Source organism: Lontra canadensis, unplaced genomic scaffold (assembly GCF_010015895.1).
Source record: "Lontra canadensis isolate GAN:19392208 unplaced genomic scaffold, GSC_riverotter_1.0 scaffold36, whole genome shotgun sequence".
NCBI classification, from domain to species: Eukaryota; Metazoa; Chordata; class Mammalia; order Carnivora; family Mustelidae; genus Lontra; species Lontra canadensis.
This window is the reverse complement of record NW_022631030.1, coordinates 5,262,639-5,289,928: the sequence shown is the minus strand read 5'-3', so window position 1 is coordinate 5,289,928 and position 27,290 is coordinate 5,262,639. Positions and strand designations below refer to the sequence as shown.

The 27,290-nt window shown below is 53.2% G+C and overlaps 1 protein-coding gene and 1 non-coding gene across 2 annotated transcripts in view; one reads left to right on the top strand and one right to left on the bottom strand.

Annotated features, from left to right (window-relative positions):
• Positions 1-13,315, bottom strand: part of GRIK4 (glutamate ionotropic receptor kainate type subunit 4) — a 416,257-nt gene extending 402,942 nt beyond the window's left edge. Inside the window, exon 1 of the mRNA XM_032868748.1 lies at positions 13,145-13,315. The gene's annotated coding sequence lies outside the window, so the exon portion shown is untranslated. The remainder of the gene's footprint in view (positions 1-13,144) is intronic.
• Positions 13,316-26,694: 13,379 nt separating this feature from the next.
• Positions 26,695-26,798, top strand: LOC116874405. Its single transcript, XR_004383985.1, has one exon. It is a non-coding gene; the product is annotated as a U6 spliceosomal RNA (small nuclear RNA).
• Positions 26,799-27,290: the final 492 nt, after the last annotated feature.

The window sequence follows — 27,290 nt, the reverse complement described above, 5'->3', positions numbered from 1 at the left end:
TGTGTTAGGGCCTGGGTCCCAGAAGTGGCCCAAACAGCCCAATCCAATCCCTGGCTCCCCAGAGCTCAGGCCCCAGTCAGGAAGTCCAAGCCTTAAATGGGCAATTACAATGTGGTGTGGGGAGCGCTCCAAAGGGAAGGAGGGCTGGAGGCTTCAAAGCACCCAAGACAGGCCTCATTCAGGCTGCAGGAGGCAGCAGGAAGGGCTGCCCAAAAGAAGAGTCCATGTGCAGGAGCAAAGCAAGAGGAAGAGAGGTGGTAGAGGAAGGGGTTCCAAGCAGGGCAAACAGCATGTGCAAACATCCTGTGGTAGAGAGCCAAAGCTGCACTAGGGAGCTTGAGTCAGCCAGCTGGGCTCGATGGGCAACTGCTCAAAGAGGGAATCGCAAGGAGAGGCTCCAAGGAAGGGTCCTCATACTCTCTGCCCTCAGCCAGCCTCCAGTCAAAGTGGGTAATAGGAAAAGATACTGGAAATAGACTGAAGACAAAACCAACCCTAAACAACCAAACTTTGCTAATGTACTTACACCCTTCCCAGCATATATACGTCCTTGCTGAGGACTGGGATATAACAGGAAGGGGCTGAAGGGGTTAATCAGGGCAGGCCTCCCAGAGGAGGTGAGCAGCTTCCTTGGCTAAAAAGCTGTCTGCCCTCCAGCACCGGGAATGAAGCCACGGGCCCTCTTTTTCCCCATCTGATTGGAAACCTTGGACAACAATAAGGCTTTGTCTGGTTTGCCAGTTGCATATAAACACGAACACAATGCCACCTCTCTCCCCCTGGACAAGGCCACACGTCAGAGTGGCTTAGTCTGAGTTAGGCTGACTTGCTTCGCCAAGTAAGAAAGGCAACAAAAGCGCCTGACTTCCCAGTGTCCTCCCAGCCCCCCAGCCCAGGGGAAGATGCCAGCATGTGCCCTGGCTCCTCCTGTCTTCTCCCGGGGAGCAGGGAGATCTCCGAGAAGATGCATGGCGGGGACAGTGTGGGAATTCGCATTATGCAGAGCAGCTCCCCACCCCCCTGCTGGGAGAAATACTGGTTTTCCCTCTCTTACCTGGCAGGGATCTGCCCTGGAGGCTTTCATCATCTGCCCCCCACCCCCCAGCCTCCACAGGGCCCCATCCCCACCAGCGGGGCCGCCGTGCCCCTCAGAGACCCCTACGGCACCAGCAGCACTTGCTACTCTCAGGACACTGCCTCCCTTCCGGCTCCTGCTGCCCGTCCACCTCCATTCTAGAGGCATCTCCAGATTGGGGCCGGCCGGGCAGCTGTGGCTGTTCTACACATTCCAGTACAATCTACCGGGCCTAGCAGAGTGGCCAAGACAACACTGTCCAGGAGGCTCCCCCCGGCTTCCCATCCCCACCCCCCACCCCCCAGTGAGCAGACGGACCAGGGGGTCAGGGCAGCTCTGGAGGCCTTCGTACTCCGCCGACAAGGCCAGCTCTGCAGTCAGACCTGGCCTGGGCCTGCCTCTGCTGGGGGCTGGCTGTGTGACATTGGGCCATTTATGTCCCACCTCTGAGTGTTCTCAAATGAGGCTGGTTATAAGGATTAAATGAGAAAATGCACATGAATGATGAGCAACACTGCCTAAAATGTGTCCAGCAAACACCACCTGCTATTTCCATTAATGTCACTCTAGCTCTCCTCTGCGACATTCTGTTGAGTGACCAGACTCTAGCCATGAGAACCATTTTAAAAACTTTTAAAATTGACCGTATGATATGCGTATAGAAAAGTGCACACGCATCGCACACGAAGAGCCCAAGGAACTTTCCATTCGCTGGGTTCACAGATCCAGACACGAAGTGTTCCCAGTGGTCCCCAGGGCCCCCTGCTGTCCCCTTCCAAGGGAAGCTACTAGCCTGACTTCCATCACCAAAGATTACCTTGCCTGTTCCTGAATCTTATATAAATCAAGTCAGACAGTATCTAATGAAAGCACTTTCTGGGGCCACGTGAGTGGCTCTGCCGGTTAGGCATCTGCCTTAGGCTCAGGTCATGATCCCGGGGTCCTGGGATCGAGCCCTACATTGGGCTCCCTGTTCAGTGGGGAGTCTGCTTCTCCTGCTTCTCCCTCTGCCTCTGCCCCCCAGGCTTCTGCTCTCTCAAATAAATAAAAAAGATCTTAAAAAAAAAAAAAAAAAAAGGAAGCACCTTATGATTTAAGATGGGCTTCTATTAGATGTGACTGATTCGCTCCTCCCCCAGCCAGGGGGGGACCCCTCTGCCCGGCCCTCCTCCATACCCCTCTTGGGGTCACGACTCCCAGAGAGCAGGGCCTGCTTCTGTGGATCATTCCACACCCTGCCCAGGCAGGAGGGGGCTGGCTAGAAGCTGGGGAGGGCCCCAGCCAGAGGTGAGGGGAGCAGGGAAGCAGGGCACTGGGTCCCCTGGCTTGATAAGAGGCTCCTTGCAAGTCAGAGAGGCACGAGACCCAATAAACCAGGGGTCAGGGAAATCCCGACTCTGCAAGCTGTGTGACTTTGTGCGAGCTGCCTCCCCTCTCTGAGTCATTTCCTCATCTGTAAAATGAGGGTTGGCCAAAATCTCACTTGACAAATTCATCCTGCCCTGCGCCCACAGCAGACACAAGGCGAACTGGGCCCCGTCCCAGGAGCCCACCCTCAGCCGCAGACCCCTCTCAACTCAGTCCTGTGGCACCGCCACCAATCAGCAGAAATGGGCACAGGAGGGGGTGTGTGGGGGGACGACTCAGTGGCCCCGGATGACCATGGCCAGCAGCTGGTGACCAGAGTCCCTGAGGCTCTGCTTCCACGTGGCTCATGATCATGGCCCGGGATCCAGGGCATGAAATATCAAACAAGACCTCCTCTCATCCCCTAGATCCTGGGCCCCTTTTCATGGTCTCCACACAAAGGCAGTCTCTTCCTAGTCTCCGCGCCTGCATTCCCCACACCCCTCCCTGCACACCGCCCTCCCGCTCAGCTCACTCTACTTGCAAGTACCTGAATTCCAGAGTGCACACAGGCCCAGGTCACACTGGGTGTCTAGAGGAGAGCCCATGGGGCTCAGGTCCCTGCTCCCACGGCCCCTACCCCCAACTCACAGGAGCCACAGCACCCCCACTCTGATCTCAAGCTTGGGCCTCTCACCCGTGGGTACCAGCCCTGCTCTCACTAAGACGGCCCCGTCCAGTCCCCCACCCCCCAACTCATCATGCAGGGCTCAGCTGGGTTTGAGGACAGTGTGAAGTGTGTACATAGGGTCAAGGTCCAGGCAGACCCCAGGCTGCTTTTAGTACTTGTTCTGCCTCATGACGGGTCACGCTAACCGCCCGCCCCCCCTGCTCCCCGGTCTGAGGAGAAAATGTCTTTTGAGATCCACACAACTAACTGACTCTTCGGCCGCCCACATCTGTGAGTTAAAGCAGCCCATCCCTGTTTTCCAGAGCTAGGGCTCAGCGCAGCCCAGGGCTCCCCCATCCACGGCCTCGGCCGACAAGGAGCTCACAGACGCAGCCATCCACGCCGCAAAATGTTTATTGAGCAGCTACTATGTACTGGGGCTGTCCTAGTCATTAAGAATGCAAAGCTGAGAAGTGGACAGTGCAGCAGAGACAGACATGATGACCTCTGCTGACCTCCCCGAAGTATCTGTGTGGCCTGACCCTCCCCTAGGTGAGCGGCTCCAGTGCCTCCCCTGCTCGGGGCTGGAGGCTAAACAGAGACACCTACTGGCTCCTCAGAGAAGCACAGGCCACGGAGGAGAAGACGCGGAGAGGGAGAAAGGGCAGTTACTGCTGGGTCAGAGGGAACGAATAAACCCTGGGCAGGGCTGCCGCAGGGTCCAGTGATGACAGAGGACAACGGTCACAAGATGAGAGCAGCAGCCCTTCCTGGCCTGCGAAAATGCGACAGAGGTCGGCTCTGTCCCAGCATGTCAGGCCCCAGCATCTCCCTCACCTCAAGGCTAACCCCTGCCCCGAAGAGGAGCAGAGGGGAAGAGAGAGCACGCCAGCACGCCAGCCCGTGCTGAGGGACATGCGCTCTCTCAGCTGACTCTCCGCTGCCTACAGAGCCCATGGCCTTGTTACTCCAATCCGCACCCCACCTGGCCAACCGCATGTTCCAGCCTCTTTACTCTGGACTCTGGCAGGACTCTCCCTTTTCAAAGGCAAACGGGATGGTGCTATTTTAGCTCAAATAAATGGGGAGCTTTCTCTGTCTAGTTGCCCACTCTGTACTCCTAGATTTGGGTCACCTGAACTTTCTGGCCTTCTCGGGGGGAGGGGTAGCTGCAGCATCAGCTAGCCTCGGAGGACCTCGGAGGAGCCCAAAGGAGCAGGCGGACACCTTAGGCTTCAAGCCCTCCACCCCCAGGACCCAAGACCCAGTGTAGCATCTGGCAGATTCCGGATCTGTGCGGGCATGGTGTAAGGGCCCAGCCACGGGGTGCGCCCACCAAGTGCCAGCCTGTGGCTGCGCCTGGCACCCCAGAGGCGCTCCTGAAACGTGTCCTGTGAATGGATGTGTGGCAGCTGCCCGCACGGCCCTGTGGTCAAGGATTAGGCAACTACCCGCCCTTGAGTCCTAGCCTAGGACCTTTCCAAGCTCCCCCATCATCTTCCCAGCCAGGGACCTGGTGTGGGGGAGGGAGTCTTGGACAGAAACCCAGCCAGGAAGAGCCTGGATGCCGGCTTTGCTTCTGCTCATGAGGTATCTTCACAGCCCGAGGACTGGGACAGGAAGGGGGGCAGGAGTGCCTTATGGGGTTCCCAGGAGGGGTGAAGAATGAGGACCCATGGGAAAGAGATCTGGCTCGGGAATAAGGTAAAACCTTCTGGTATTTTTTGAAGAAAATCACTAACATTTCCTGAGCACCTTCCGTATGCCAGACAGCGTGCTGGGTGTTCTCACATATTCCCTCATTTATGGCTGCCTCAGGAGTGGTCAAGGGCATGGCCCGGGAAGCCAAATTTACGTCCTGGCTCTACCACGTACTAGTGTGTCACCTTGAGCAAGCTACACGACCTCTCTGGGTCTCGGTTCACTCATGGGGTTGGTTGTCGGTAGATCAACTTAATACATGTAAACCATCTAGAACGTAATCGGTGCTCGATAAAGTCAGCTTGCAGAAGATGAGAAGGAAGAGGAGGAAGGGGAGAGGTGACAGCTGGGGCTGGATTACCAGCCAGTGGGGATTCTGTGTGTAGATGAGAGGAGAGTATCAGGTAGGGCGCTGAACGAATGCGTTCAAGTTTGTTCCAGGGGTAAGACTGTTTTTCAATGCCCTCCCTGGATTTCAGTTTTCCCAGCAATAAAATAGGCATTATCATTTCTGGACAAACATTGCTTCATTGTGTGGCATATTCTCCACCTTGGGAAGAGCAGGTAGGCCCAGGTCCACTGCCTCCGCTATTTGCAAGAACCACGGGTGACCTTCAGAAGGCACCTTCAGAAGAGCCCCTGGCAGGGGCCAGGGGTCCTGGATCCCGATCTAAGCCTTCAATCGAGAAACACTGGTTTTCAGCTAGTTACGGAAATTCTGGGAGTCTGAGATGATCATTCCTAGCAGCTCTGTCCACCTCTGAGAGCGATCCTTGGGACAAGGGCGGAAATCAAGAACATCACTGAATGTGGGATACCCACCAGGAAGCGGTGCAAGCGGTTTCAGCATAAGGGCTGATCGTCTGATGGAAACTCAGGAGCAGCGAACAGCTGGTGAGAAACTCCAGAACCACCCTCAGGAAAGGACTCCAGGGGGGCTTCTGGCCCTCCCTACGCCCACTCCGGTCTTCTCTAGCTCGGAAAAAGTCTCTGCTGCCTCCAGAAAGACATCCCCAAATTCCTATCCCATCACCAACCCTGCTGGGGACATTCTGTCGTGATCGTATGAACACAACTAGGCCAAGGAAGATACTGGAAAGATGAAAAAGCACCACTGTGACAGGAGAGTCCCAACAGATTTCTTCCAGAGGTACCCCGTCATGCCTCTGAGAGTCCAAGACCCCAGCAAGACCCCCCCAACTGATGACGCAGGCAGCCTCGCACGCCAGCCAGCTGGACCCCGGTGCACTGGAAGGAATGGTCCAGGCAGGGCAGGGAGGGCTGCTGCGACCTCAAGGAGCCACGTGTCCCCCGAGTGCCACCAATCCTCAAACTTTTCATGTCATAAGAGAGTCTCATCCGCGGTTACTGTCTGCCTCATTCCAGCTTCCACCCCCGGCTCTCGCCTGGACGGCCTCTGTGGGGGAAGAGACTGGCCCATGATTCAGGGCCCGTGCAGGAGCTCTGAGGAGAGAAGCCTTTCCCCGATTCCCCAGTAGTGCCAGTGACCGCTCCCTCGGGGCGTCAAAGAAATCAGGTCAAGGAAAGACAAGCCAGAGAGTGTGTGGAAGGTCTGTGCTTCCCCCGTGCCTGGCCTCCCTGCCTATGAGATGAGGAACAGGACAGTGAGGGGGCCAGAGGGGGAACTAGGAAGTCAAGGGACAGTCAGTGCCTGTTTCACAGACACGCACATGTGTACACATGAGCACATACCCTCACAGGCACACAGAAACTTCTGACCCCTAGTTTGAAATCAGACAGCCTGAGGGGCGCCGGCCGGCTCAGCTGGTAGAACACCCAACTCTTGATCTCAGGGTCGTGAGTTTGAGCCTGTGCTGGGGAGAGAGTTTACTTAATAACAAGAAAATATATATTTTTTTAAATTGGACCGCCTGGGTACAAATTCCAACTCTGCTTCTTACCAGCTACAGGACTTTAGGCTAATAAATCATCTCCCCGAATCTCAGCCTCCCTGCCTGTGAAATGGGTATAACAGAAGGCTAAGTAGTGCCTAAACTAATCATAGTACCATAAACCATATCCCAAAGCTTAAAGTTAGTAAGGGGAAACAAAGATACTATATGGAAAGCACTTTGTGTCGTGTTTGGTACATGAGAGGCATCTGAAAAATACTCGCCATTACCATTGCCATAGGTGTTGTTGCTGTCAACTAATCTGTCCACTTAACGAATATTTACCTACAATGTGAGCTTACCACCAGACACAAAAACACAGGCCGTCTCCTTGACCATGAGGGGCTCCTGGTCTAAGTGCCTTAGAGAACTAAGCTGTTCCTGGTCAGTGCCAATCCGATTTTGTTCGGATGCCAAGATGGGACCAAGTGGGTTACAGACATCTCTCTTTGCCTGTCCTCTTGCTCCTGCGTGGAGGGCCACGAAGCCCCCCAAAAGGGATACAGGCCAGGGAGCCTGGAGCCCCGGGCTGACGCCCCAGCTCTACCACTGCCCACCTTGCAACTTGGACCAAGTGACTTAACCACACCGAGGCCCACAGGGCCGCACCCAGTTCCCACGGTCTCACCAGCCTCACCAGGGACAGCATTCCGCAGCGGCGGATGAGCCGAACTGGCCTAGGAGAGACTCTGTGAAGATGAAAACGTAATCATACTTGTAACAGCGACAACTGTGACCATTCCCGGGTGCTCAGTAACCTGCTGAGTTTCCTTTGGCCACCATTATGCTCCTTAGGCTCGCAGCCGGACAGCTGCAGGAGCCGGGACTTGAATCCTGTTCAATCTGAGCCAGCTGTGGCCGACCACGACCCCAAACAGCCTCTGAGGGAGGGACAGGGGTGTTGCACCCCGGCCACCCAGAAAGACAGACAGCAGCCCCCAAAAGTGACAGCCGCACTACACTCCCGAAACCCAGTCTCCCTACCCAGGAGCCTCCAGGCTGGATGGAAGCAACTCCCCCAGCCGCCCTGCGGTGTGCAGCCGTCCTCCGCTCTTCTTAAAATTTTCTTTTTTATTAAGTGCACCTTGTAGCCAGGCTCTCACTTACACATCTTAACCTCCTCTAGGCTATTGATTTCTCATTCTATTAAATCCTCTTCTTTAACTCTGGTCCTTAAACTCCAATTCTAAACATGTGTTTACTCCACAGTCCCTTTCCCAGGCCGCCGCTGTGATGCCCTGTCCTGGGGGTCGCGCCCCCCTCCCCACACCTCCTCCCTTTACCCGGGAGCCTGCCCGAGACTCTATTCCTGAGATGGAGTGTGTTATATGCCTGAGATGACAGAGGTCACAAAGAGTACACTGAGGCATCAAGAAGTAGCCTGGATTCTGATGGGGGGAGCCCCAGGACACCCCATTCCTGGACACCGGAGGTCCCCCACGGTCTTCTGGTCCCCTCCTCACCCACCACGTTCCACCAGGAATTTCTCTCGGTAACAAACATTTGTTAAACATGACTTGGGGCCACTTGAATAAGACAAATATTTATTTAGCACCTGCCCAGGACATGGCACTGGGGACACCCCTGTGATCGAGGCTGGAGGGAAGCTCAGCCCAGGGGCCCCTGGAGGCAACAGACCGGGGAGTAAGTTCTAGCAGGAGTCCACAGGCCACCCAGGCTCCCTCCCCAAATGCTCCCGGGCCCACACCTGCCTCCCAGTGCTTTTGGGAACACAAGCCTGCTTCCCCTTCTGGCTTCCCATGTTTCCGAAGTGGCATCACCATCCTGGGGAGCCTCCCGGGCTCCAAATCTCCAAGTTCTCAGCGACACTTTCTACTGCCTCGTCTGCTGTTTCCAATCTGTCCCCACGGTCTGCTGTTCCTTGGAAATGCCACTCAAATGCACCCCTCCCCTGCTGCTGGCACCCCCAGCCCTCAAGCCCTCTCTGGGCCCTCACTCATCGGCCTGCCCAGGAGGCTCCCCACCCCCCAAGCCCCAAGCAGCCAGTGAACCTCTTCTCTTCGGCTTTCAAGGTCCTCTTGAATTGTTAGTTCTACCCTACGCCTGCCCACCCTGACTCCCCGAAAATAGGACCCCTCAGTCCCGTCCCTACCCATCACCCACCCCTCAGGCCGCCCCTGTCCCCCCCACTCCGCCTGGGCAGCCCTCCTCATCGGCTAAGTCCTTCCCCGTCCTTGCTGACCTCCAGCCCCACCATACCACCAGTGTCCACGGCAGCCTGAGCACATCCACGCACCCCTCCTAGTCCCATCCAAGGGGCATCCTCCTGTGCTGCCCCCCAAATCCTTAACCTGCTTCGCTGAGCCCTGCCTCACTGAGGAGCCCCCCGAAGACCCAAACGCTGCTTATGTAAATGACTGAGGTGTTGAGTTGTTCCAAGAAAACCTGTATCAGATCTTTCCATAAGGAACCTCTCCCTCCCATTTTTAGGCCCACGTATGAGGGAAGGAAGGGGCGGGGTTCTGGAGCGCTCCCCGGACCATGGCAGGGCTCAGAAGGGCTCCCTGTAGGCCCCCTTTCCTCATCTGTAAACGTGGAGCTGGGGTGACTGTGAAATGAGCGGCGTGTGCGGTGTTAAACCGATTCCCTCCTTCCTTCCCACGATTTACCTTGGCCTGCTACTGTGGCATAAATTGCTTTTTCGTGTTGGGTTTGTTCAGTGTAAGGCATACCCTATTTTATGTAACCAAATGTTATAATCAAGCAACAACTATTTCTTCCACTCCCACTATAAGCAGGGGCCAGTGCATGGGTGCGGAAAACCGGGGCACGGAAGGACAAACTTCAGGCACCAGGCAAAGGCCTTGCTCCTCAAGGGACCTGCCTTCTGGGCAGGGAGACCAACAGATCACCTCAAGGAGGCAGGGTGACAGGAGCCCTCCATGTGGCCCTTCCCATCGACAGATCACGTGCCCCACACAAACAGAGCCATGCTGACAACTAGCCTCTCGGGCAGGTGAGATGGTCCCCATTTTACAGGTGAGACAAGTGAGGCTGAGAGAGGTTAAGCAGTTTGTTCAAAGTCACCCAGAGAGTGACAAGAAGACTGATCTGCCCCTCACGTCACTTAGCCCGGGGCGAGGGCAGGCGGGGCAGAGAGGAGGATCAGGTCCAGAGGCCTAAAGCAGGGCCACAGGAGGAGGGCCGTAAACTCCAGCTACCCCCAAGGAACAGAGTCCAGGAGCTGCGGTGGCGGGGGGGGGGGGGGGGGGACTGCGCTGAGGCTCCTGAGACCTGGTCACGACGCATTACAAATGCCATCTTTCTGGGAAAGCAGGTGTGGCAGCAGGGTGCCTGGAAGCAGAGCCCACAGGCCACCCACGGAGGAGGCTGCGTCCCCATCACCCAGGGGCTGAGCCCAGCATGGGGCAGGGGCAGTGCAAAAGGAAAGGTCAGCCTGGGCACCAGAAGTGCTGGAAAGAACTGAACGCCAAAGGGATAAGGCGCCCAGGAGTGGGGTGGAGGAGACGGAGGAGGAAGACAGAGCCTGGGGGTCTGTGGTTTCCAGACCAGTGTCTGGAAGAACCTGGAACTCTCTGCGGGAGGCAGTTAAGAGGAATCCCGGACATCCTCCCCCTCACCCCCCCACCCCCCCCCGGCCGCCGCCACATGGGGGAGCCCCCAGTCTAGGGGCTGAGAATGCAGAGCCAAGAATTAGCCAGATCCAAAATCTTGGTGGGGGAGGCAGTGGGGACCACTAGCCAGCCTCCGCGGGGAGGGGAAAGTGTGGCCTGGAGAAGGTGAAGGTGAAATGAAGCTCGGGACAAGGAGAGGGAGGGCCAAGCAGCAGAGACCTTCACCAGCAACAAGTAGCAGGACCCGAGCACTGGGCCGGGAGTCCAGAGGCCTCCTGTGTGGCCGCAGAGCCTTGGGCAGGTCACCTAAGCTCTCTGGACCTCAGAGCCTGGGGGGACCAGTGATACCTCCTTAGAGGGCGACAGTGCAGATGAAATGCTTGTAGGGCCCTCGTAGAGATCAGATGAAGTAATTCTCCTAAAAAGCATTTGGAAAACTGCGGCGCTCATCACACACATAAGGGATTCGTACTCTGCAGAAGTAGTGGCAGAGGCTTTCTTCCCACACAGTCCCTGCAATGGCCCACCCCCCACCAGCCGCACAGCACCCGCCCCTGCCACCCCACTCCTCTGCTTTTCCAGCAGTGTCTCTCCTCACCCAGGACAGGTCCTCCTGCCCGTCTTCCTTCCTCCCATCAGGTCTGGCTCAGACCCGCTCTTCAGGAGTCCCCCGCATCCCCTCATGACGGTCCCCACTTCTCTCCCACTCCTCCAAAGTTCCTCTCCATCCTCGGGGAAAACCAAACTGGAAAGCCAGACCGGGACACAGACCCAGGCTCTGGGAAGAACTTTTGGTGCTGATGTAAATGTCAGCCAATGATCAAGATGCCTGGGGGAGAGGGGAAGAGGGGGAAAACAAAGAAAAACCAGAATGTCCTCCCCAGCGCCCCTCCACTTACTCCCCCCCTTCCCCACCAGGCACTGCCAAGACCTCCAGGGACCAGCCTTGCCTCCGGTCTCAGGTGGCAGGCCCAGAGGAGGGCTAGGGGATAGAACCAGCCAGGCGGGCAGGCAGGAGGCTGGTGGGCAAGCCCGGGCCACAGCTCCCCATGGAAGTCTCGCTCCGCAAGAAATGAGCAAAATACGGAAAATTAAACAAACCCAGACATTGTAATGTGTGCATATTAGATTAACTCTCCAAAGGGTCGCGACCTTGAGGAACACATCCAGCCAGTGAGGAAAATAATAAACCTGATTAATGATGAGGCATGGGCTGCAGCTTCAGCAAATACAACCGGCCTGACGATGCCCAGTGGAGTTCCTGGGGCTTCCTTCCCAGGCTGGGGGTGGAGGGGGGCGCGGAACCCAGCTGACTTCCCCAGGCCCCTCACGCCAGATCACAGGAGCACAGACACAGGACAAAGTGGGACCACAGTGCTCTCTCAGATGTCTACTGCCAACCCAGACAGCCTCTGTCATAGGGGATGCCAGCTGTTGGCAGGTGCTCCTGGAAGTGTCACTGTCACCCAGGTGACCCACAGGGAGCTTAAGGGAAGGTAGCTCTCTGTTCCTGGCAGGGCTCTGGACTCCAGGCCAGCCCCCAGGACCATTCAGTCTGGTATCGGAGGGGTCCGGGGCCATGCCCAGAGCTCCCCTCTTCTTTCCAGACAACCCAGGCCCATGGGAGACATGCCCAGGAGAGCCACTGGAGGGAGGCAGGGAGGTGGCACCTCGTGGCATCACCAGACAACAGCACCAGGGGGAAGATGGCAGCATAAAGTAGAGATGCCAAGAGCTGTGCAGCCAAAGGTCCAGCGGGGGAGAAGCTCGGGCCCGCAGCGCCCCACCACTGCCAGGCAGGCCGGCTGGCCAGAGGGCCCCGGCCCAGCCCCCCACCGCCGCCGCCCCCGCCCACTGGCCAACTCTCCCCGGGCTCGGCTCCTCCTCTCTCACTTTCTTCAGCTCCAGGGAGCCAGGGAAAGAGACACAGGTGCTCTCGGTGCCTTGAAACCCCTGTCCCAGCTGTCGCAAGCCGGCCCTCCACCCAGGCCAGGTCTGAGCAGCTCACCGCTCTGCCAGTCCTCACCGGAGAGAATCTCAATCAGCTCCCCTCCCCCCCTCCTTCTCAGCCCCCTCCCCCATCACACGCCCAAATGCAGGTCTCCAGAGTTTCTCCCTCACTTCCCACTCGGTTGAACTAGGGTGAAATGGGTGGGAGCCTCATTAGTCCAGGGAAAGAGGATCATTTCTGATAGGACGCCGGTCCCCCGAAGCGAGCCCGGCGTGGAGGGTGGGGGTGTGGTGGTGGCCGGAGTCCAGCGCAGGGGCAGGGGGCAGCGGAGGCAGATGGCAGCGAGCAAAGAGGGAGGGGGGCCTCGTGGGCTCCGGGGCTGCGCCGGGATGGGGCAGAGCAGCCGGGGCCGGGCGGGAAGCAGGGGTGACGGCAGCTGGGGGAGCGCGCGGCGGCGGGCAGGGGCCGGCATCCCTGCAGGGGGCAGAGGCAGGGCGGGGAGTTGCACAGGGGAAGGGGAGGACCAGCGCGGGAGGATCGCGAGCCCGGGGAAGGGCTGCGGAGGGAGAGAGACGGGGATGGAGACTGGAGGAACTACGGGAGCGGAGCGATGGGGGTCCAGAGCCCGGGAGACGCAGGGATCCGAGGGCAGGGGACTGGCGGGCTGAAGGCGGGAGAGGGGAGGCAGGGCGCCGGGGAGGCGGTGGGGGCGGGGGGCAGGGAAGGGTGCGGGGCAGTGGCCCCAGGGGAGCGGAGAGGCAGAGACGTCAGAAGTCGGGGGGACGGGCGCGGGAGGGGGCGCGCGCGGGGCCCGCGCGGCCGGGACGCGAGGGGCGCCGGGGGCAGCCCAGGAGGCGGGCTGGGGGCCGCCGCGGCGGGCCCTGCCCTTACCTGGGCGGCTCCGCACGCCGGGGGCTGAGCTGGGGCCGGGCCGCCGGGCTGTTGTTTTCCGGTTCTCCCTGCTTCCGCAGCAGCCGCGGCGGCCCCAGCGCGATCCGCCGGCAGCTGAAGGCAGTCTGTGTCCGGCTGCGAGCGAGCGGGGAGCGGGCAGCGCGGGAGGAGCGCGGCCGAGGCACGGGGCGCCGCCCGGCGGCCAGCGCTGGAACTGCGGCGGCCCGCGCACGCCGGCCGGGGGGGCGCCCCTTCGGGGCCGGGTGGCCGGCAGCTCGCACGCCCCCGGCGCCGGCTGGGGGCCTCGTCCGGCGCGCCCCGGAGCCGAGGCGCAGGAGGAGCGGGCCGGCAGCGGGGCCGGGCGGCCGGAGGCAAACTTGACGCCGCCCCGGGGCGGCCGGGGCCGAGGCCGAGAGGGAGGCCGGGGCCGGGGCGCAAGGGGCGCGCGCAGCCGGACGGCCGCGGGACGAGGGGCGGGCGCTGCGGTGTAGTGCCCTGGAGGCGGGTGGGGGGGAGGCACCCCGGCGCAGCCCGCACCCTCCACCGCCCGGCGCGAGGGGGCAGTCGGTCCCGGCCCCCGGAGTTACAGCCCGGCCGGCTTCGGCGGGCAAATGGCGCCCCCTGGTGGGGGTTGGGGGAACCGCGCGGGGGACGAGCGTGCGGGGTTGCCAGAGACTGCGGCCCAGCGGAGGCGAAGATGGGGAGCTGGAGGCTCCGTGCGGGGACCGGAAAGCCAATTGTACCAGAAAGCCAGAGAGACCCCGCGCCCGGGTTCCAGGGCGCTGTTTGACGAGTACAAACATCTTGGGAGGAGCTGTCTCTTCGTGTTACGGATGAGGACCCCAAGGCCAGGAGAGGAGCACAGTCCAGCCCAGAGGCCAGGGCCCCAAGTGAGCGAGGTAGCGAGAGGCAGGACCGGGAGGGCAACCAAGCCGTCTGACACACAGTCGGTGCTCGGTTTGCTACAGCGCAGCTGCGCCCAGAAGGAGGCTGGGGAAGGAGACCCAAGGCCCTGTGAGGTCCGCAAACATCGGTCCCTCTTTTCCACCACACACGTTGGCCTTGGGCTGACAACCGAAACGATCACAGAGCCCTCCCGTCCTCGGGGCTGCGGCCCCCACACCCACAACCTGATGGGACCCTCCGTGAACAGCTTGTTCTCAGCCTTGGCGGTTGGGTCTCGGGCTTAAGGGACAGAACACTGGTTGGCACGGCACTCCCCACGGAGGGTTGGCCGCCGGCCCTTGCCACCTCCCTGCCACCCAGACTGCAGGCAGCAGTGTGGCTCACAACTTCCCATCCCCCACCTCCCCACACCGGCCGGGATCATGCTCCCTGGGGAGGACATTATTTAGCACCAACCGTGTACCGCCACAACAACAGGTACACACTGTCTTTCCAATCACCTTCGCATCAATTGGCAAGGCGAAACTAGTCCCCTTCCGCAGAGGAGGAAGCCGGCAAAGCAGGCCACAGGGGTGAGCAGGCTACGCAGAAGGAAGTTCTAATTCCAGCTCTAGTCCCTCAGGCCGGGCGTCGTTTGCCAAATGGGCGGAAGGACGGCCCTGAGCCCAGCAGAAAGTACACTGGAGGGATCCCTGGGATCCTATGCAAGAGACTTCACCACCCTCTGCTTCTGTTTCCACATCTCTAAACACGAGAAAAGCAAACTAAATAATCTCTAAAGTGACTTCCAACTGTGAAATTCCAAGCATGGATCCGGGGCCCCTTTTCCAGGAACAATGCAAGATCAATAAGACCGTAGAAGCTTAAGGGTTTGGGAGGAAAAATACTGTGTGAAACTCTTCGTCTTATTCTTTTGCCTGGTGAGCTCATCCTATTAACCAAGGAGGCGGGAAGGAGCTTTGGACAAGGTCAGACAGATTGCTGATGGGCCTGAAGTAGCCCCCGTTTCTCCCTTTCCTGCAAGGATGAGTCTGTCTTGCCCCTCAGGGCTCTAACCCTAGAAGCAAGGGGTCTTCTACAAGTCGGGGGCGGGTGGGCGGCAGGGCCAGAAAAGCCCACCGGCAGCCCCATGCTGGGGTTTGTGAAGGGACAACAACCTCCCTTCTTCTGCTCTCAGCTGATGAGCGGTTCTTTTTCTGCTCTCCGCGTTCTTTTCTCCTGAATGTCAGAGCCACTTGTCCCTCAGAACTTGATTCCAGACAGGCTAAGTTCCCCAGCTCAGCTGGAGTTGGGGATGGGCTGCAGAGGTCAGTCCAGACCATTTGGGGGATTCCCGAGGAGCTGGGAAATGGGGCTCCCCACCCAGAACTCTTCAGCGGAAGCATCTGTCCCAGCCAGGGTTCAGCAGTGCCTGTGCACCATGGGCAAGTCTCGCCGATCTGAGTTCTTTGGGGGCTGGAGTGCACAGGAAGGAGTCTGTTCCCCCACGTTTATTGATAGCTTCTTCCTCCTTTGTCCACAAAGAACACATGATCTTAACTTTACCGACCGAGTTTTCCAAAGGTCCCTGTGAAGGCTCGTCACAAGTGCCTAGTGAACCCAGTGCATCGGTAGGGCCAACCGAGGCCTCCAGTGACCAGGTGACTTTTGCATGCTTGACCTCGGGGGACATGCCATCCCTCTGTCACCACTTCTTAGCGGCAGTCTCTAACAGATGTCCCTGCCTTCAGATCGGCCCCCTAGCACCCCACAAATGGCTGCCCAAGTGAGGGATCTAAAACGAACATGACTGCTTAGCACCTCCGCTTAAAACCCTTCCATGACCCCATGTGGCCTATAAAGTAAAATTGAGTCCAACACACCTCGGCACAGCGTGTCAGCCCACCCATCGCGCACTACCGCCCACCTCCTGCTCCATCAATGCCAAGCTGCCCACAATTAGTTCCCTAGTCCTCCTGTTTTATGCTTCTGTGAGCATTCTGTCAATGTTAACACATTGATTTCGGCCCGGAAGGTCTCTAAACCGCATCCCCCTACACACACACACACACACACACACACACACATGCACGCACACACACGCACCCAAAACTCAGTTTAGGAATCTTCTACAAGAAGCTGCTCCCCTCTCTAGAATTCTCTTGCACTTAGTAGAGCTTATGGTTACTTACTCGATTCCTGTCTGCGTGCGCTTAAAGACTACGGACTTGTTCCCCTGGATTTATTTTTAGCTTCCTCCTTCTTTGTATTTTCCTCAGGTATACCCACAGAGCAGAACAGTTGTTCTTAAATTTACCTACCTCTTTTCTAAAGATCCTTTGAAGGTTAATCCCAAGTTTGTAATGAGAGTACGGACTTAAAAAAAAATCTACATTAACAACAGAATGCCTGGGATTGTAGGTGCCCAGTAAATGTGCTGAATGAATGAACCAGCATGAAGTAGGGGTTAGTAAGGTCTGCTGTTCTGGCAAATCGAGTTTGCTTCTGTCGCTGGTCTCCGTGAACCAGATGAGACTTCCTGACGGGCAGTATAAACCACTGGTCCCCGCTAAGCTCGCAGTCTTTACAAACCTAAGCTGAACGTAGGGTTCAACTTGAGGGCCTTGTGGTTGAAGACAGCAAGAGCCTGGCCAAGCATCCTTACCGCCCCACCGTGTCAAATGCAGCAGCCCCGCTGGAGGACCGCACTCAACTCCAGATTAAATGACATAATTCTCTGTCCTTCTTGTCACCTGTCTGGGGGATACTTGGTTCCCTCCTAAAAGAGAATGTCTAACAGGACCAGCTGAGAAGCAGAACTGAAATGAGAAAGAGAATCGTTCTTTGATTTTACTTTGATTTTTTTCTCTTGCCTTAGAAGAGACACTAAGCCGTGGTTTTGCTTAATGACACTGTGGCTGAGTGTCGGCCAAGAGCAGATATGGGCGCCTGTGGGTTTCGATGTACACAGCCCCCAGGCCCCACGGCGGCACATCGCTCAGCCTCGCTGACTGTAAAGACTATGTCTATGGTGAAAAAGCCCCATCTCCCCTTGACGACTGTGCTCTGATGTAGCTCCCTTCCCCCAACCTCTCTTATCTCCATTTTATTAATCTAGGCATACAGGATTCTGCTCACACTGAAATTACAGTGAAAACGGGGATCCTCCTTGATCGGAATACCCTGACCTCTCCTCCTGTAGGCCTGCTCTGCTCAACCTGAGAACCTAAGTTGTCTCCACCCTGTGTCTCAGTTTCCATTTACTACTGCACAGAGGAGATAAGCCATCATGGCAATTTGTTCTTCTTCCAGAAATCTTTGGTGCCTATTATGTGTCAGGCCCTGGAGACAAAATAGGAAATAAGACAAATCCAGGGCTTGGCCTCTTGGGGTTCAGTCAAATAAAAAAATGTCGTCTCTTGTCACAGTTCTGGTGCACTCTGATATCGGGTATTCTCTGTGCCATCTTTCCCATACAGCGAACTCCGTCACGCGGTCACGGTCTAGGCGGCAGGTTGGGTGGGGTGGAGGCCAGCAGCAGGCACCTGTGGCTTAGGGCGAGTCCTGCGTGAAGGACCACTGGGCACAGACCTCTGCGAGAAGGGGATAAGCCCACTTAAGTCAAACTGGGTGAAGTGCTAAAAGCAAACGATGAAAGAAGTTGTACATTTTCTCACCCTTTCACTGTTGTCCTTCTCGAGCGCCAAGAACAAGAGTGACTGGAGAAGCTCTACAGTTGCGCGGGAGGAAGAGGGAGGGAAGATGAAGAAGGCGGAGGTGGGGGGGCGGTGCCTGTTGTATCTGGGAGCAAAGCCTGATCGCTTTAGCAGTGAGGGGACACGGGAGAGGGTCTGCGTTCACAGTGCAACCACCTTGGGATGCATGAATAAGATGCCAACGGGGGCCCAGGGTGGACTTGTCGATTGGGTGTCTAACTCTTGGTGACAGCCTGGGGCTTGTCCTCAGAGTCCGGGGATCGAGCACTGAATCACGCTCTGTGCTCAGTGGGTAATCTACTTGGGATTCTCTCTCTCTCCCTCTTCCTCTGCCCCCTGCCTCTCTCTCTCTTTCGCTCTCAAGTAAAGAAATAAAATCTTTTAAAAAAGGGCTCCTGGGTGGCTCAGTGGGTTAAAGCCTCTGCCTTCAGCTCAGGTCATGATCCCAGGGTCCTGGGATCGAGCCCCACGTCGTCGGGCTCCCTCCTCAGCAGGGAGCTTGCTTCCCCCACCTCCCGCCTGCTTCTCTGCCTACTTGTGATCTCTGTCTGTCAAATAAATAAATAAAATCTAAAAAATCTTTAAGAAATATATAAGATGCCAAAATAAGTAAATAAGATGTCACTTTTCATATCATCCCAGGTGGTTGGGGTTTTCAGCTTATCCAGAGAACAGCTTTGCCTGCATTGTGGCTTTAAGTCTTCCCACGAATTACTATGAAACAACCCCAGGATAGTGTAAAGGTTAAAAAAAAAAAAGATGTGTGTGCATATGCTTGTGTATATATGTCTCTCTACAGATAGATAGGTAGATAGATAGATGGATCTGTGTGTGCATTCCCAAATACATGTATATTTCAACATAATGTTGGCTGGTTCGCTTTTTCAGCTCAATAAAACCACAAATCAGCAGGCAGCTTCCATCTGCCAGGAATGATATTAGGACCTAAGGGGGAAAGAAAGAAAAACTGGACATAGTTCCTACTTTCAAAAATTTATGTTCTGGTGCATTTAATTTTCCCTTCTAAAGGAAAACCTTTACGTTTTATCTCACAGCAATTTTTAGGAGCTTGTGCCCTCTGAAGGAATTCAGAATAGTAAAAAGAATAAGATAGTAGGATTACTATTCGCCCAGGACAGATTTCTTACTACTCCTAGCTAAATGAGGGATGAGTTATGTTCCAGAACTGTACTGCGCAGTGGGCTATGGCCAGGTTTGAAGATAGAAGAGATGTTCACCCGCTAGCGGCTTTGTAGCCGAAGTTTTGTACTGGGTACTGCATGGTTTAACACTCGGTTGTTTACGTCCTTACTCTTCCAGATTCCAGGTGAGAGTCTTAATTTAGAAGCATCCAGTTATCTTAATTTTAAAAAAGACTAAAGGAAGACGTGGTAGCTGTTTTCAAACACTGAGGATCTTCCTTATTTGCTTCACAACCAAGACCAGTGGGTAGAAGTTACAGGCCGATTTTAGCTCAAATAAGAAAGAATTTATGAGTTGCCTCAGGAGATAATGAGCTCCCCAACATTGGAAGTATACAAGCAGATGGTTGGCCATCTGCCAGGATTGCCAGAGAAGGGATTCCAGCATTGGATTAGGAGGTTGAATGAGGTACCTTCCATCGCTAAATACTTGGATTCTCAGTCTGTCTCTTTGGCCCGAGGCAAAAAAAAAAAAAAAAAAAGTCAATCTTTGGAAAAATGTAACTCCTATTGTTGAAAGTAAACACATGCCTTATGTGTTTGGGCTTTTCTCTTTAGATGCATGGGCACTTTTCCTTAAATGCAGTGAAGATACTTAATATTAGAAAACGCAATAATCACTTAAATGCTCTATTGGTGAAATTAATATGATTGATACACTCAAGTGTTACTAGGTAAATAGCATTAATGGCCTTGTTAAAGAAGGAAATCTATTTACAAGATAGGACGATAGTTCCCAAATAAGACCAGTTTGAATAGATGAACATCGTGCTTGTTTTTTAAATGACTTCTTATAATGTGCACACATGCATACACGTTCAGGAAGGAAAACAGTGAGTGGAGAAAAATGAAGACATATCTCAATATATCTACAGATTTTATGCCTTGGAATCAGACTGTACCACCTGCTAGAGGAAGGATGGTTTTCTTCATGCATTTTCAAGCATTAAGCACTTGGGCAAAGCTCAGCCCTGCACAGTAATACCCTGTTCTTTGGAATACAAATCGACTCCAAGTTATCCTGCCCTGCCCCCGCCCCCAGTCTGATGGAGTGCACTGCTTTTCAAATGCTAATTAGGGAGCCTGTGGAGGTGATACGGTTGACTTCAAAATTTGGCGGGGAAAGAGAAATAGAGAAGCTAAACTGAAAAAAAAAAAAAAGGCAAAAGCAGACCTGGGCAAAAATACCTATACATAAATACTTAGACATTTACTAACCGGAGTAGAATGTAGGTCTTCTCTCTCCAAACCCCCAGAGACAAGGTTTGTGTCTTCTCATTCTCCTACGGGACCTGCTTTATGGTATAGCTGGATAAAAAAGTGGATGGGGCAGAGGAGAGAAAGGTTGTCTCATAACAGGGTTACTGCTGGGGTGTTTCCAGTCCTCAGCGGGGTTTCCTGAACATTCTGCTCACTGCCTGCTGGTTGCCAGGCGCTGTCCTAGGTGCTGGGGAGGCAGGTGTGAGGAGTTGTGGTCCCTGCCCTCTGGAAGCCCCCCTCTCTCCTTCCAGTGAGGCAGGGCGAGGCCCTTCTGCAGGAGTCCACCCCCTTAACTCCAGTCCCCAGCTCCCACTGCTGCCCCTGCACCCCACTCATGAAAAACCAAACATAAAGGTTTCACATAGAAAGGCTTCTCAAGATACATACCTTTTTTTTTTTTTAAGATTTTTATTTATTTATTTGACAGACAGAGATCACAAGTAGGCAGAGAGGCAGGCAGAGAGGGAGAGAGAGGAGGAAGCAGGCTCCCTGCAGAGCAGAGAGCGGGATGTGGGGCTCGATGTGGGGCTCGATCCTAGGACCCTGGGATCATGACCTGAGCTGAAGGCAGAGGCTTTAATCCACTGAGCTACCCAGGTGCTCCAATACATACCTTTCAATTCTGTTATGATGTAGGTCCCTGGGCCATCTCCCTGCCACTCTGACAAGTGACATTTGCACCCCAGTTCACAGTTTAGAATGTGCTCTCGCTGCTGCTGCCATCAGAGATGCGTGTTTCTCATCATAGCCCTGTGACTTGTGGTGTTATCCCCCTTTCAAAGATGGGAACATCACCCAAGTAATAGTCAACGATGACCTTCAAGTTGTATCTTCTGATTTTTTTTAAAGATTTTATTTATTTATTTGACAGACAAAGACCACAAGTAGGCAGAGAGGCAGGCAGAGAGAGAGGAGGAAGCAGGCTCCCCGATGAGCAGAGAGCCGTGTATCTTCTGATTTTTAAGCCAGAATATTCCCCTTCCACTACAGTTCTATCTTAATAACTACTCTGCCATCCTGATGTAATACCTATCTATTTTTATACATTCATTCATTCCTTTCTTCCTTTATGCATTCATATTTATGTTACGTATGGTCCATGCCCAATATGGGGCTTGAACTCACGACCCTGTGATCAAGAGTTGCTCGCTCTACAGACTGAGCCAGCCAGGTGCCTTCCCCCCGCAACAATGTAATACATATAGAACCCGAGGAAGAAAATGTTTAATGGAACAAAGCTATGTCACCTCTTGATTAATTGATCTGTAGTCCACACTTCTGCTCCTTATAACTGAGCCAGGCCACCCATTTTGCCTTGGGCCAAATGCAAAGACCAAAACGTTCTTTGTAGAATGGAAAACACTGGTAAGACCCAAACCCAAAATAGCTATAAAATACAACCAATCACTCAAAACAAGAGCAAAAATTAAATCTCATTTTTAGATCAATCTGACTTTTAAAGTATGTTCCAGTGTGCCTTGTTTTATAGATGTCTTTCCCAGGGGCAGGGTCTAATGTGTATTAATTTAATAGAAAATATTTGGAAAACATACCCTAGGATGACATACACTGTCCACTAGACATATTTTTTTAGTCACCAGCATTGAAATTAAACGCACAAGCATTCTAGATTCTCAATCCTTCGTGTGCAAATGAGCACGTGGGGGACACTTAATGAGTTAGATAAAATAGAAGCAGTACTTCAAAGTAACAATATCTGAAGAATCTCATTAAACACAAAGAAAGACAAAAAAAGCTACCATCACACGCCTGGATTGGCGTAGCTAAGCCCCTCCCCCAACTGTCACAAAAGACATGGACCAGCGGGGATCTTACCAGGAGAGCTGGACATTTTCCATCCAACACCATGGTGAGCGACAGAAAAAAATAGACTCTTTTGTCCAGCTCTCTTCCCTAATTATACCTTGGGTCTAAATAAAGAAAATACAGCACACATAATCACCGATAATTTGAAGTAAATGAAAAGCAACAGAGTGGAGGCTTTAATCCTATTATCAGTGGCAAGGGTCAGAGGAAATGGACAGATAGGAGCACCAAATGACCTACAGTGGCAAGGAACAGTGAACGAGATTCAAACGAGATTCAGAGGAGGTATCAAGAAATCAAGCTTGGTTTCCAAGTTCATTCAAAACCATTTGTTTGGCGATCGAAGGAAGGAAGAAGCAATGACTTCCCCAGCAGGCAAACAGCTCATTAATATCCTAGCAAAACACTAACCTCAGATAATAAGAAATACTATGATGTCTCCAGAGAAGCGAAATTCAGATTTATTTTCCCATCCGCAGAGTTCCATTTAATAGAGTATATTCAACCTAGTTGAATAAATATGGAGGAGGTCAAAACATTGATTAGGAAAAACGCTTCACACTACTGAAATCAGGAAACCAACTGGCCAGTTAAAAAAGCAGGTGGGGACGTTTTGGTTGTTTTGTTCCTCTGAAAGGAACCCTGGTGTTCCGTGGTTCCAGCTGCCCAGCATCGTGAGTGGGTTAGGGGGTGGGGAGTAGGAAGCAGAGGAAATGAAAGGTGGGAGGGATGCCCACTTGGTGCAAAGCTATTGAGGGCTTCTCCTGTTGGGTTTATTACAGTGTTTTATGAAGCAATCCAAGAGATTACCCAGACATCAGCTACCACGAGGGCTGCACTGGGCTAATGTCATATAACAAATGGCTTGTAAAAAGTGTCCCAATCTTCTAGATGATTGAACCTAAATAAACTGTCTCTTGCCTAGGATTTTTGTGCCATATCATTTCATCATATTTGCCTGACCTAAGCCAAAACCAGGAGAAAAAGTCTGAGATCAGGGTAAGAATCTAGGAAGCAACTCATTACTTTCACTCCCTTTACAAACTAGATTTCTTTCTCTATTTTAGCTACCAAAAAGCAGAGGGCTGTTGAGAAGGTTTGGGGCAGCTGCCTCGTTTCCAATAAACACTGATCTTACTCTTAATATCATTGGCATTTTGGGTCAGGGGGTGAAATGTTGAAACTAAATATAGAGCTCCCCTCACATCTTAATGGGAGGTCACGCCGTTGTCCCCGTCCAACAGCGCCTCAGATGTCCGGCCACAGTGGGTGCGTGCCTCATGAAGGGGAAAACAAGCTTGCTAGCCAACTGACCTCACCGGCTGTCAAAGCATTGGTAGACCCCATTGAGAGTCTTCTTTTTTTTTAAGATTTTATTTATTTATTTGATAGACAGAGATTATAAGTAGGCAGAGAGGCAGGCAGATAGAGAGGAGGAAGCAGGTTCCCCACTGAGCAGAGAGCCTGATGCAGGGCTCGATCCCAGAACCCTGAGACCATGACCTGAGCCGAAGGCAGAGGCTTTAACCCACTGAGCCACCCCGCTCCATCCCCTTTGAGCATCTTAAAAAACAAGACCACTAACCAACCTTATGTTTTCACAGATTATTCCAACAAGGTCATTGCTTCAACTTGGTGCTACAGGCTTTTTAGGCAATTGGATGACGGAATACGTGTATGTTCTGATTGAGTTCTTGTTAGGATTTCGTGTTGTAAATGGCAGGCAAGAAGTAAGAAAAAAAGGATTGCCATTGATCAAGTGTGGACTATGTGCTAGGTACTACATGCTTCACATTTATTCCTTCTTTTTCATCACCACAACCCTATGAGGTGTACCGAGAGTGAGTTCTCTGTGGCAGGAGCCGCTGAGCATGTTTAAGGAATGTAAGTAGGGAACAGATGAAAGCCTTGAATCACTCAGTAGGGGAACAAAGTAGGCGATCTCTGAGGTACTTATTTTTTTCCTTCCATTTTTTTTTAAAGATATAATTCACATACCATAGAATTCACCCTTTTTAAGTGAACCATTCAATGGTTCTTTGTGTATTTCCAAGGTTGTGTTGTCACCATCGTCGAATTCCAGAACATTGTGATCCTTCCATACTCATTCGTGTTCTCCCATCTCCCAGCCTCTGGCAACCAGTAATCTGTTTCTATGGAATCACCTATTTTAGACATTTCATGTAAATGAATCATACAATCTGTGGTATTCCGTAACTGGCTTCTTCACTCAGCGTGAATTCTCCAAGGACCATCATGTGGTGGTGTGTCTCATTCCTGTTAATGGCCGGATAATATTCCGTTGTGTGGGTGCGCCATTTTATTAAATGGTACATCGGCGGACGGACTGTGAAGTGTTTTCCACTCCGAGGTTTTATGAATGCGGGGCTCCTGTTCTCCCTCCAGCCAGGACACTAACACGGGGGACTCAGTTCAGTTTGGCCCAGGAGCACACTTGTAGCTTCTTGGCGGACGTGTCTCTTGATAGACCGCTGCCTAAACTCCACGTGGCAAATGGAACTAATTTCCCCTGCAGCCTCCCTCCTTCACGCTTCCCCACTCTTGCTAATGGCAACACCAATCTCTCAGGTGCACAAAAGTCTTCTTCTTTTTTAACTCCTTCTTCTCCTGCACAGTAACTTACATGCCAACATCTGAAAACCCTACCTTGACTCTACCATTTCCCCTATTCTGTCACCACTGATTTCAAGCCTCTTGTTGGTCATTAGCATAGTTTTCCACCAGCTTCCCTATCTACTGCCTGTCCCCTTTCTACTCTGCTCAGTGTGATTCAGCTGCTGGATTTATTCTTTTTATGTTCAGCTGTGTCCAAACCCATCCCAAGATCAAACAGCTGAAATGGAATGCAAATTTCTGCCCCTTGGTCCAGAGTAAGTAACTTGCGGTTGAGTAAGGGAGAGAGGCAGGAAAGCGACAGTCGTGCACTTGTCTTCACTATTTGATTGTAAACACTCCTTTAAGGGAAAAACTATTTCCACAGCAGGGTCATAAAGACAAGGCTTTGGTGGAAGCCAGACCTCCTCTTGAATCCTAGCTATTCCACTAGGGACATCAGAATGGCCACAAGCTTCAGTTATCTTTTATTAAAAAAAAAAAAAAAGTGGCGGGGGGGACAGAAGAAGCCACTTACCTCTCAGGGAGCTTGTGAAGATTAGAGGTTAGGCACATAAAGGGATGGCGCCTGCCATGTACTTCATGCACAGGGAACTGTGGCTACTTCACGGATGTAGCTAGCTTTCATCCCCGCCGCTGGATCCTCCCCAGGACGTGCTACACTGCTCTGCAAAGCGGGCACCCAAATAAGCGTGCACTGCTAACTGGCAACGTGGGGGGCTGGTGGAACACAGAGGGGAACCACAATGGCTGAAAGAATCGGGCAAAGTGAACGGGAACTAGCGGTCGCAGAGAATGAAAAAAGGGAGCTTGGGAAGATGTGTCCATTCTAGGCTGGTGTCAGAGCCAAGGTTGAGGCAGGACCACCTGGAGGCAAGGGGAGGGCGGCAGGGAGGAGGCGATGCCTGACTGAGGTGAAGGGTGACTGGGTAGGAGAAGGAAAGCAAGTTGCCCAAATGAATCGTGGACATCTCAGAAAGCAAGCAGAGTTCCGTCTCCATACAGCAGTCCCCATGAGGTCATTATGGCTCTCAGGCAGGCAAGGGACATGAGGAAAGTTGTGGATTTGGGGGTAACAGGATGGGAAGCCAGGGGCATGACCCCAGGGTGGGAACTCGGGCTCATGCTGGGGTTTTAGATGCCCCATGTACAAAACGACCTGGTGATGGTGGGAACAGAGCAAGGAGTAAACCAGAAAGACAGTTCGAAAGAAGGAAAAGAACCACAGGCCCTTGTAACAAATACTGTAAATAATCCTGACTTTTTGCCTCCTTCCCCCAAGGCTAATATTTTACTTTATTTTTTTTCCCTCAAAAAACATCTTCAAACACCTTGCTCCTCCCAACTCTTCGTTTTCTGAAACAAAGCTAGGAATAAGCTGAGCAATTAGTCAGTCAACCCTATAGTCACGGCTGCCACGGTACTCTGACCCAAGATAGAAAGATTCCTGGTTATTTTAGTCGGCCCGCGTGTGCCCAGTCTAAATGGTAGTTCGGCTCTTCTCTGAAGAAACGGGATGGAAAACGGTGAGAAAGTAAGTCAATCAGTCATCACTCACATTTACAGCTCCAGAACCATTCCCACACCTTCCTGTTAGAGTGCAGGTATGCCGCAAGAAGCAAACATTAGGCTCCATGTGTATCCCGGCCAAAGGTCACTGACAGCCCAATCAGGTTAGACTCTATCTCAAAGAGGCCACTTCCCAAAAGGAGAAGGAAAAGTCGAGAAAACCTAAGGCTGTTATTTTTCATAGGTGGCAAGGCATAGAAACAGTTTTGTGCCTCTTTCCCTTCCATTTGAGCTGTTTACAAATATCTGATTGCATGAAAGCTTCCAAGGTCTCCTGGACTTATTCTTGCTGGCTGGACTAGTTTTTCGGATGGTGCATTTGCAGGCTAAATAATCAATCCGGCTGCCTCATGTTCCAGGCACTCAACTTCCCTGAATTTGCCAAGTTTCATAAACCTTTTTGAAGAGGCCATCCATCAGGACAGGAGCAGGAATGGAGGTAGGATCTGTCAGTCTTGTGCTCGCTTCAGCAGCACATATACTAAAATTGGAACGATACAGAGATTAGCAGGGCCCCTGTGCTAGGATGATACTAAAATTTGAGAAGCGTTCCATGTAAAAAAAGAGAAAAAAGATCTGTCAGTCTCTCCTCAGCCAGTGCTCAGAAAGTCTCCTCTGAACCAGAAATGTCAGATCTGCTTCCACAAAAGCCCTTAATGTTCTTGTAAACCAGCAGTGAGATGGGGACAAAAGGAAAAAATGTAAATAATGTCTCATCAGACTGTAGGTCATACTCAATGAGAGGACTCCATCAAAAGAAAAAAGGCCAAAGAGGAGGAGAAACAGAAACTTCCAGGGATAGACTTCAGCGAGTGATATGAAAATCATACTCTTGTTTGGAGAAACACACGAGCCCAGGGAAGGCTACAGGTCACCTGGGACTGCCCAGCAAGCCACCGCTAAGCTGCGCCTCTGTTTTCCTATGTCACCAACTTCACAGACTGTCAGGACTAAAGGGAACAGAGGAGAGAGAACCATCACCAAACTTCCTCAGTAGAGGATGAGAGAGCAGAGGTCCAGATAAGGTAAATGACTCGTTCCTGGTTAGACAAT